Below are 12,106 nucleotides of genomic sequence, written 5' to 3' on the forward strand. Positions count from 1 at the left end.
TTGTTGTCACCATGTGGCAACTGGGCCAACTGTGTTCTCAAGCTGTTGTTACCCCTGTGGAAAAGAAATGAAAATCAGGGCATGTTTTTTTTTTCACCCAATAATAAGCAATTTCAGACTTCAAAGGACCTTCCGTAATGTCAGTTTCCAACAGCAGCATCTGTTGAAAAATACCCTCCAGAACAAACTTTTTAGATAAATACTGGAATTCCACATTGTTGCTGGTTCATTTAACATATATTTGGAAAGAATCGCTTGTCAGTGTTTGGAGGAATTTGGTATGTGGTTTTGCAGTATGAAGAAGAAGTAGGAGAGTGAATGAAAGAGAAGGATAGAGAGACAAAGAGAGAGAAAGAGGCTTTGCCACACACATAGAGGATGCGTAAAGTCATAAAAGAAGGAAGCTGGAAGTGAACAATATACTGATTCGGCGAATCTCGGAATAAGGGGTATTAGAAAGTATTCTGTGAAACCAGAAGCAAGTTTAGCAGAAAGCTGTCAATTTATCATAACACAAATGACAAGAAAAAATGGAATGTTTTTTTCTGTTGAATGAATATTTTCTCATTATTAGTCAACATTCTTTCAACTCATTTCGGGCAGCACAGTTGGTTTTTCAGTACCCTTGTAGCAACTTTCATTCCAGCATTGGTCTCACTGAACCAGGTTAGGACACTGGTATGGGTGTTATTTTTGATCCAGTACTCAGTAGCAGCAGTCCTTATGGCACCAGGCCTCACATATTGGCATGTAATACACCATACCGGCTGTGGTCAGTCACTGGTTCTGATCGACTAAGACACTGGACTTGGCTTGCCTTAGTGTTTTCTACTCTGGACATTGTAGACTTTCGGTATTTTTATAAATCACTATTTGTCCCATTCATATTTTTATTCAATTTGGAACTTCAGAGTGTGCAGCACTTCAGGAAATGTATTAATCTTATTCGTTAACCAGACACTAAATGCACTGAAATAATAACACTATCATTCTTCAGCGCAAAAACATCTCCTTTTTATGTAAATTAGGCTCATGATAGATTTTGCCTTTGCTCTGTTTGTGTGGCACAATTATTAAATTGTATTTAATAGAGATGTTTGTGTACATTTTCTGTTGATAATGGTGGTAGCTATTCATTATATAATAGATCATATTTTTATATCCAAGATGGGGAATTGCATTTAGAGTTTGCATAATGTTTCCTGAGGTATCAAATCGCACACTGAAACATCACTGACAGCTTTATCAATAAATGCATTATTTCTTAGTGAATTTGCCCTTTACAGAGAAGGGATTTGTGTTTAATCAATGGTTGTATGATAAACTGCTGATACATAATATACATTTTTAGCACACCTCAGAATAAACATGCATTTGTCTACAATAATTTTAAGACATTGATCAGTAGTCTTGAATGACAGATTGGATTGATGAATGTATATTTTTAATAGTTTAAATTTCAACCACTATCCCCCAAACACAAACACTCACTGCTAGTCCAGTCATTTCCTCCAAAAACATGCCTGTTTAACTAAGCTTATCTATAGAATAGAATGGTGTATTATTTACACACTGCTGAAAGAGAAAACTGCCTTTTATTTGTATTTCAGTTTCCTTTCTTCTCCCGAGAGTAATTTCTCATGGAAGCAGTCTGCTCTAGTTTTCTGTTCATTGTTCTGGTGATCCGACAGATTTCGTGAGTAGGGCGCCTAAACCAAACCCTGTTCGGGACAGTCCCTGTTAAAGCATGTTTGGATAAGAAGGACCCTTCTGTATGTACTGGACAGAGGTCTCTCCACCCAATGCGCTCATGTATCATATCAACCTTAGGGCTTTTCCATTAGTACCGTTACACTTGTGCTTTTATGCTGATCTCAGAACAGATTTTCTTCCCATTGTATGATTCCTAAGTGTAAAATTCCAAGTTGTTGTACATTGTCCATCCATTAGTAAGACCGGAGATTCATTTCCTCTTATTCACGTCTGATAATAAGTCTCTCACTGCTGGTCTGATGCATTTAAAGTGTCTCTTATACGGTGGTCTGGAACATATACGGTAAGTTTAATTCAGAACAAATGAGAGAGAAATGGACTTACACCCACCCAGGACAAAATATAGACAAACAAATCTTAAAGTGTCATCAAGAGCATATCATTCTTTCAGTATGTGCCTTGATTACTTTCACATTTAAGAGAAAGCTTAGTGTTTATATGCCCTTCACGAAGCGAAAAAGATCTTTTCCTGAATCGTGCCTTGGCAGCTCAGGGTCATGTTGAACTGGACAGCTCTTCAGTGCTTAAAACAATTCATTTGTATCATATGGATTTATTGTGTACTACGTATTTCTACTTGGCAGGGTAGCGTGTTTATGTTCACAGGTGCAGCTAGTGTTACATTTCCCAAATTAAACTGTAGAAAACGCTTTTCTTCACCTGTTGAAGCAATTGTACGCACTGTGGTGTTGAATGGTATTTTGTCCTAAAGACTAATCACGTTTAATAAACCGGGCATTGGAGCACATCTGGACTGATGCTTGTAGAGGAAGCTACCTGGGGAACAGCTTCCTGTAACATAAGACCGGCCCCCTGGTGGGGTCACATTATAAAGTGCCCCAACGGAAACAGGATCCAGACTGTGACTACCTACACAGTCTGTCATTCTGCAGTAGAGCACACAAACCCTTTTTGTAGTTGGTAAATGGTGATAAATGTATTGAATACCCATGTAAGTTGCCCAAGTGCTCGATAAATCCTCCTTGAAGTTCCTTTTTTTTAATGCTCAATAAAGCTCTCTTCATTAAGGCACAACAATTAGTAAAGTCATTAAACAAACACTTCTCAAGTTTAATAAATGTTTTTAATCTCAAATATGGGTTGAAATCTTAGTCCTATGAACGTGGGGTGCCAGAATGCCTCATTTGTTTGAATTCTCACCCCATATGGCCTGTGGCTTCAGCCTTTTCTTCATTTCCTCTACTCTGTTTTTCCAGCATTGCATTCTGCAATATTTTGGTTCCTTTCACCCTCTTTTTAGTGAAATACTTGCATTATCCTGTTTATTACGTGGCTCTCTTTGGAATGCATGATTCTGATTGGTCAATTGAAGCATTCGGTAGTCAATGATATCAGTATCATATTGGTTATTGGCTGTTAAAGGTTTTTTTTCGTATCGGTCGATAGATATTTCAATGTGTTATGTTGGTATCGTTATCTTGGGCGTTTTTTTTATAGATATTTTATGTATGTGTAATAAATAAATTATATATATAATATATTAAAAAGTAAAAATTATTATATATATGTATGTATATATATACATACATGTATGTATAATGGGATATACATTGAGTGTATATGTATGTAATGCTCTGATGATGCTTAAATTCACGTTTTAACTCAAATTTAACCTTTTTTTGCACAATTTAACAACATTTTTGTGTTTTTTTATTTATTTAGATACAATTCTTAGAGGTCATTTCATTATATAAAATCAAAATTCAGAATCAAGTATTCCAGAGAGCTATGCACTCCTAATTTTTAGTCTTCTCACTCCTCTGTCATTCCTTTTATCTTCAATTCCGTTTGATTTCCTCACCATTCCTTCATTTTTTTTCACTCTAACACATTGTTTGCATTTCGTACTACTCTTGTGGCTGTTCGACCTTCTCTCGTTTGCGAGCCTGATGTCCACTGCTGTTGTCTCGGAGTAAAGCAGAGCAGCTGTGGCTGTATCTGGTGACATAGTGTTGAGACTGGCAAGCTCAGAGGTTTCTGGGGGCAGTGGTGCTGTTTAAGATCAGCTAATTGAATTTCATGATGTGTTGAGATGACTATTACCATGTATGAATCCTTAGGGTCCAGAAAGTTGCTGTTTGAGAGTTGCTTCATGGGACAGCAGGTGGTTGATGGCTTTAGAGGTGATGATTCCTTTGGGCGGTGAGCTCAGCATTGGGGATAATTTTCCCAGAGTGTCATATTTGATATAATTAGAGATAAAGTTGAAAAGCAGAGATGAATGTAGGAACATGGAGGCCATCTGGTCTTTATCTGTAGATGGCTAGATACGATCCGTAATATTCTCATAATATATTACATTATAGTCAAGAAATTCAGCTTCAGTCAAGTCATAAAGCTGTCATCTGAGAGAACAAACAAACACAGCAGTAACAGGATACACAAGTTTGTTTAGCGTCTCAATGTAAATCTCTTTAAACACTCATATTTTCCCATTGTTCATTTGTCTCATCAGTATTACGAATGTTCCTGTCACAAAATCTGAAATGTAGACAACCACGATTTTCCACTGTTGTGTCTTGGCCTCATTATGTCGCACATGTATTATTCTTTGTGGTCAAGAGGAGATTTCAAAGCAGCATTTCTCAAAGCGTCAGGGGCGCCCAGAGCATATCAGATGAGGCCAATGATGATAATTCACCAAGTAAGAATAATTCAATTAAATGTAATATTTTAATAAAAGCTGACTTTAATCTTATTCTTAATAATGTTTCTCTGCTTAGTGGGCTGTAACTTTGCCTCTGTGATATGGTTTAGTGTGGGAGAAAACGATTTTAGTTTATCATAATTATGCATTCATCACTCATAGGCAAAATGAAGAGAAACATCCTGTAGAGTTTGCTTTAAACTTTTTTTTTCAGCTGTGAGCTCCCACCCCCATGAAGCAGTGCTCAAACAACATATATATATATATATTATATATATTATATATATATATATATATATATATAACTAACTATATTTAAAAAAGAGAAATCATAATCAACCACCCCTTTAAACTTCTGCTGCAAGCAACGCCAGTAACGCAGCACAGCACAAAATTCAGTTCGGCAACGCATTCAAAGTAAATGAGAAGCGTTAACGCCGACACCCAGTGTGAATGCACTGTAAAAAAGTCAAAATGTTATTAAAGCTAGAAGCTATTTCACCTATAAATACATAATTTTCTCACCGTCGTGTCATTCCAAACCTGCATGACTTTCTTACTTCCACAGAGCACAAAAGAAAATATTTAAAATAAATGACAGAATCTTCATTTTTTGTGAACTGTCCCTTTAAGAAACTTCAACAAACACCCCTCAATCTCTCCCCCTCCTGCTAGCTTCTGTAGTTCATATCTGCTAAGCTAGTAGAGATATATCAGTGCTGTGCTGCACAGAGGCAAAATCTTGCAGTCAAAGAGCCGAATGAGGCTTGAATAAAAGTGATTATATTTTAGTGAAAGGGCAAATTTGAAGTGGTGACTAGAGATGGGTTTTATTTTATACATACAATACTCACATTCACTTTTTTTCACCATGCGTCACTCCTTCCCTGTCAAACCGTACTTTCTATTTCAGACTACAGTTCAATCTATCGTGTCCATCCTCCAAAATAAGCAGGTCTCTCCCTCCCTTTTTAAGTTTTTCCCATAAAAGAGCTCAGTTAAATGAAATTTAATTACAAAGCTACTGTGCGCACCAGACTCAGCCAGTAATAATACCTGCTGTATTGATTTAATGAACAGTCCAATGCGGTGAAAAGTCCATTAAAGCCCGCGGACCTTGAACCACAGCATGGCGGCGGTAATCTCTATAATCTTTTGCTCACTCCACCTTTACGTTTCTAAACAACTGCCTTTATAAGCCGATGTGCCAATAAACCGGGCACATATGCACACTGTGCCATTAATTGTGGTCTTTCTAACCCATCCTTGCTTTTGCAGACTGTCAGGCACCTAGATTATCCCTCCAACACACCCAGTAATCTTGCCGTCACCCTGGTGGTCTCTTCCCTGACCTCCATCCCGCACGGTTGATGCTCTGCCAGCTCGCCTTTGTGAGATCTCGTCACTTTCTGCTACTCATCGAACCCGCTGGCCTTCGCCCTCACTCGCAGGACTGTCATTTCCCACCATGTGTTGCCATTACATAATGCCCTGTCAGTATTTTTAAGGTTTGTTTGCATTACATTTAAGAGGCTGTACATTAACCTGAGGTTTCTGTTTGATGGGAAAAGGAGCTTACTGCATTTTTCCAAACCTCACGCTGAGTTGATTCATCTATCCTTGGCAGGGTTTGGGTAAACTTGTTTGAGTTGGCATCCGAGCGTGGTTCTGCGAGATTTAACTTCGTGGAAGAGACTCTGCAAGCCGAGGAGAAAGATATGGAGGTGCTTCCACTCAAAATTCACACTTTGGCCCTGTTTTATTCCCCCCAAGCTGTCATACTTGCTCAGAGTGACTCATAATCAAGGTCTTGTATTCAAGCCAGATCAACTCTTAAGTACTGATTTATGTGCAGTGACTATCCAAATGATCTTTTGTAAAGTTCGTTGCTTCATAAGGCAAAGAAGCATAGAAATGTTTGGAAATTCATCCATCAGTCACTTTTTCAGCTGATTTGATGCTAGAGTATTTTTATTCTGGGTACAATGGCTTTTTAATCCTTCTGTAGCCAATAAAGATTTTGGACTGCTTGCATAGTCGTCCCAATTTGCGCGGACCGTATTAACTTTACTCTCTCAGAGCGGTGTGACAAATGTTACAATGTGTTTCTTATCCTACTGTTCAAAGCGTTTTCAGTTGGCATGGTCCTTTCTTTTCCAGTCCGCGTTCGTTTCAGATCAAGAACGGACGGCCTCTGTAGGCCTATTGAAAATACCTTGGGCTACAGAGCCTGGAAAAATAAGATTGCCGACCTCACGGTCTCTGTCAGTGTGATCAAACTTGTGCGGGACGCTTAAAAGTATTACAGTGAATAGGGGAGTGAGTTCCAGTAGCTCATTTTGGTCTGTGTGCACCAGGCTTTATGTCTGCCATCACTCGGGGCCTGGAAGGAAAGAGACGTTCATTTGAATTCATAATACTTTTTCAGATGGAGCCCTTGATTCTCATGGCAAGTCTTAAGCTCTCTTGCAACTACTAACTAACTTACTAAGCCGGTTGCTCCAGAGGGATGTTGTAACTTAAAAGAATATTGGGTTCAGTACAAGCATAATGTTGATTGCCAAAAATATATTTTTTGACTTGTACCTCTTTTTCTTTTAGTGTAGCTTACATTACCGTTCAACAAGTTGGGGTCAGCACGTTTTTGTTTTGTTTTACTTTTAATTAAAACTTTTATTTCCCAAGAAGGACACATCGAATTGATCAAATGTGACAGTAAAGACTTACATAGTAAAAAAAGGTTTCCAGAAATGTATTAAGCAGCACAACTGTTTTTCACTGATGATAATAAAAAAAAAATTTGAGAACCAAATCACTATAATGATTTCTAAAGGATCATGTGACACTGAAGACTGGAGTAATGGCTGCTGAAATTCATATTACTGTTTAACTTAATTTTTGATTAAAAAATCCAAGAAATTTACGTTTTTCCTTTCCTTTTTTGGTAGTTCTCATAGTTTCAGAGTTTCAGGATTGTTATCAAGTTATCAAGTTGTAAAATTGGACATGTGTTTTACTAATATCATGCGTGCGCACATATTTTTTGCGTCTTGTGGCTGTATATTTAAAATAGTGAAAAATTAGAGGGACAAGTTGAAAGTATTGTTATATATTGGTAAAAACTAAATATTCCCACTGTTATCTCAAACTATTACCCCACAATTACTTTTGATTGAGCTTGTACTGAACCTGGAATAGTCCTTTAACACGGTCCCATTCTGTGGAAAGACGTTCGGCCAGCTGTAGTCCTGTGGTGGTAATGATTGTCTTCTACACCCCAGGTGATAGTTTTGACCCTAGTTCAATGGCCGTCTATGCTGCGCTGATCCATTCATCATTGTTTCAGTAGCACGCACTGCTCTGAGCTCAAGTGTTTTGCCTCGGGATGAGTTTACCCCTGGAATGCAGTGTACTCGTTGCTTACACGGAGAAAGCGGATATGAGGGCGCTTTGTGATTGCAGTAGAACTTGACCGGATCATCTGGCTCAACCTGCTCCACCTGCAAGCAGAGATCATTGATTTCTAATAAAGAGCCCTGCACCCCTCATAATGAGGCGGAGATGTTTCTTCGGCTCCTTTTCTCCTAAAGATTGTGTAAATGGGCCAGCGCTGATCAAACAGAAACATCTGAATGATAAGATCTCTGGACTCTTGAATGTTCAATAAAAGCTCTCAGCTGTCTTGCGGAGAGGCTGTGCCCTTATTGGATGGTTTCCAACTAATCAATTCATATACAGGAATCAAACATGGATCATTCGGATCCAGGTGCTGAAAAATAGCAGCAACGTATCCCTGGATAACCCTGAATCTGCACCGACTGCCAGATGGTTGTCCCTGAACTGTTTGAGAGTGTGCTCATCTTATGAGAGCTCTTATGAGTAGAAGTAAGAAGAAGAGCAATGATGCAGTTAAAGGCAACTGTTTATGAGACAAGTCGATCTGGGAGTTTTGTTTTGGTTGGCTGTTTACACTTTCGTACAGTTTGTACATGCACTTACACCCATAAATTACAACCCCATTATCGGCATAGTTGGATGTGTGTTCTACTGCAACAAATAATGATAAATCACACAATCTGGGAGGCTTTCACTCGCAGTTCAGATTTTCTGGGTCAATGACATTTAAGAGTATCTGTGATTACATTTTTTTTGTTTGTTTTTTAATTTAGTGTAAAATGTGCATATTTCTTAGAAATACACTCTTTGGATTAATGCTGGTTTCAAATACTGTTTTAGTTTAATGGCTCTAAGAAATTCAAAATGAACATTTTCCATACACACTGAATATATGTGAGATCTGAATTATTATTTTTAAAAATGTTTTAACATATATTTTTTAAGGTAAAAGTATATATATTTAAAATAAATAACAAATATCTAGAATTATTAATGCATAAATGTCTTTTTTTTTTTTGAGAGTTCCTCCACATGACATTTTACCATCTGAACAAACCTCCATACAAACGTGAAATTATATGATATACTAAGATCTTACAATTCTTCTTCTAAGAAATTGTAATAAAAGTTATTTTCAAGAATTTACTGATATTATTTCTTTAATTAGGCTTTTTTCCCGTCATTATGATATCAGGACAGTTGTATCACCCTGACTTTATGCTCCCCCCCCATAAAAAAAAAATCGAAATTAATTTTAATTCCGAAATTAAAAGCATGCTTATAGAAGTGTGTGCAAGAGAGATAGAGAGAGAGAGAAGGGAGGGAGATGTCGGCATGTGGTGTGAGTTATTAGCAAGGAATTGTGCCAGTAGTCATGGTTACCATGGCAATCCGACGGCGAGGAGGAGGGAGGTGGTGTATGTCTGTGGTGTGATTTTGTGTGTGTGTGTGTGTTTGTGTGTGCGCGTGTCGGCTTGTGTGTAGGGGTAGTAATTTGCTTTCGGCTGATGGTCTGGTTGGCAATGGTCCCTTTTGTCCTTTTTTAGACATTTCTATGTTATATGCTTTTTTAAGTGTGTGTCTGCAGGTCTGCTTTATGTCTGCCCAGGCTCCCCTCATGGACATGAGAAGTGGGTTAATAAATTATAAGTGTGATGCTTTGTAAGTAAAACTTGTGCACAAGCACACACACACACACACACACACACACACACACACACACACACACACACACACACACACACACACACACACACACACACACACACACACAAATACGCAACGATAAAATAGCCTTTCGGTGTGGAAACAAAGCCACTCCCTACCATCTCGCATATCTTCTTGGGTTCTCTATCTCATAAACTACACACTCTTATCGGGCCGGCTGAACCAGAGAATTACATGACAAAAGAGAGTAAAATGGAAGCAGACAGTCTGTGGGCAGTGAGCCATGCTGGTATCACACTGGTAAAGAATAACACCAGCTCTCCCCAGAGATCTCCTCTCTACCAGAACAAAGAGCTGTCCCTTCCTCCAGAGCTCCTTCACACACAGTCCGCCTTTCCACTGCCCGTCATCTGTCTCTCCTGGTTTGAGGGATCATTTTGAGAAGAAAATTGATCTTTGGCTCAAATGTGAAACATTTAACCATGCAATCCTGCACAAGATAGTCATTTTATAGTGTTGAAATTTAAATTCCATAGGGTAATTGTTGGCTGGTTTTCATGTGGATATTCTTGGAATGTTACATTGCAATAGATATTGGTCATAATTGTAATTTGTTGTCATGTTATTGTACCTTGGTTGAGCTACACACATTTTATTTACTTGAACCCATTTCCCCTCAAACTCATACTGTACGTGTGCTTGTATTGTGTTATTGAAGGGTTGCTGAATGTGGTTTGTGTGGTTGTTTAAGTATCAGACATGCAAACGTGTATGTGGGCGACATTATATGCCGGTAGGTGTGAAACAATTGCTTAATTGTTACTGTGCCTTAGATAATTATCATGTCTAATTATCATCATCTTGTAAATCAAGCTTCTGTAACTATAGAAGAGCCATACTCATAATTAGCTAAAAGACAGCTTGAAATCTCTGTGGAATCTTCCAGTACCAACAATCTGATCAAGGACAATTTCTTTCATATCCGGATTAATAAAATAAATGGATAACACCATTAAACTCGATAGGAATTATTATAAATAAATAAAAAATACATTAAATATTTAGTATAACATATGTTTAAATATATATATATATATATATATATTAATTATATTATACATTATATATGTGCTAGTTATATTATGCTAAGTAAAAAAAATACATATATGTAAAAATATGTACACTTTCATCATTACCTACCATTTGCACCCTTGCGCTCCACGTATCTGTATTTGTCATTTAAAACCTATGCAACCACTATTATCCAGAACCTCTAACTTCACATCTGTATTTCTATGTTTCTGTAATGTTTTTACGCAATTCTCCCAGGTCATCACTCATAGCCCATAGACACCCCCCTGAGTCATTAACACAAGTCTCCTGCATGAATTTTCAGTGTATCAAGGTCATATTAAAATAGGCCAGTACTTCGCCATACACAGGCTGCTAATGTGTCTCCTGATGATCAGACCTAGTATGATTGTGATTTGTCTATTGACTGAAACTGGCTGTCATTGCTTCACATAATATCCATTGAGTAAATGGCTGCCTTGTCAATTATTCTGGATTTGGTGTTGGTTGTGTTTCACAGCACACGCAAAACAAGACGTCTGTTTCTCCGTGGATCTCATGGATTTTTGATCTGTAAGGGTAGTGGAGTGTAACGTCTGGGGTGATGTCTGATGTCGACCAACCAGATTTGACTTAGTGGTTGGTAGAAAGTAAAAGGGGAGGGGAAAAAAAAGACTAAATGGGACCATTAGCTAGGTTTAGCAACCTTGTTACTATGGTAACCAACACCCATGGGATGGCAGGTGTAGGGAAAGAAAACTGATGCAAGCTAAGGACAAACAGGATGTCGGAATGAAGGGTGATGGACTGACGTGCAGTGGTGTTGTTTGTAAATCTTTAATGGACCATTAAGAGCACCATCTTGACAAATCCACAATTCAATTGTGCACTTTTACTCAACTGTTTATGCATATATTTCACTACATGCACATGCATGCTATTCATTGTTTATGAAACATCATGTCACATGGCGCCTGGAAGGTTATTGATTGTTCATAATGATTTAAAACGGGATATTCAGGCAACAACTCCTTTACATCAACACTACTCTGTGATCCTACTTGTGGCGTAATCAAAACCCGTAGAAATTGTTTGACAAACTAAAGGAACCCATAAACCCATTTTTATTTACCGCAAGGGAAATTGGCCTTAATCCTCGGCAGCCTTATTTTCCACCGTATGAAATCTATGGAGGGAATACTGTACCTCCTGCCACACAGATGCAAACCATTATGAACAGCTAAAGAGAGAGCAAATCACTCCACCACAACCTGCAACACAAAAAACAAAGAAAGCATGTAGACACTCTGAGCGACACTACAGTAGGTCCCTCTGCTTTCCATAATCAAAGAAGTTTGAGTTAACAATCATTCTGAGAGCAAAGCGTCCCATCTCTGTCCCACCCCACCCTGTCTCAGAGCTGTGAAGTGATCTAATACAAAGCCCTTTGTCTGGGCGGATAATGATCAAACAGGCGGAGGGGATTTCTTGCAGGATTGGTCTCTGTTATATTTTTACCCCGACCCAATT

At 38.2% G+C, this 12,106-nt stretch overlaps 1 protein-coding gene across 1 annotated transcript in view; it reads left to right on the forward strand.

The window, feature by feature from the left end:
• Positions 1–12,106, forward strand: part of dchs1b (dachsous cadherin-related 1b) — a 100,033-nt gene that overhangs the window by 15,437 nt on the left and 72,490 nt on the right. The window lies entirely within an intron of this gene.

Source organism: Phoxinus phoxinus (genome assembly GCF_949152265.1).
Source record: "Phoxinus phoxinus genome assembly, chromosome: 23".
NCBI lineage: Eukaryota > Metazoa > Chordata > Actinopteri > Cypriniformes > Leuciscidae > Phoxinus > Phoxinus phoxinus.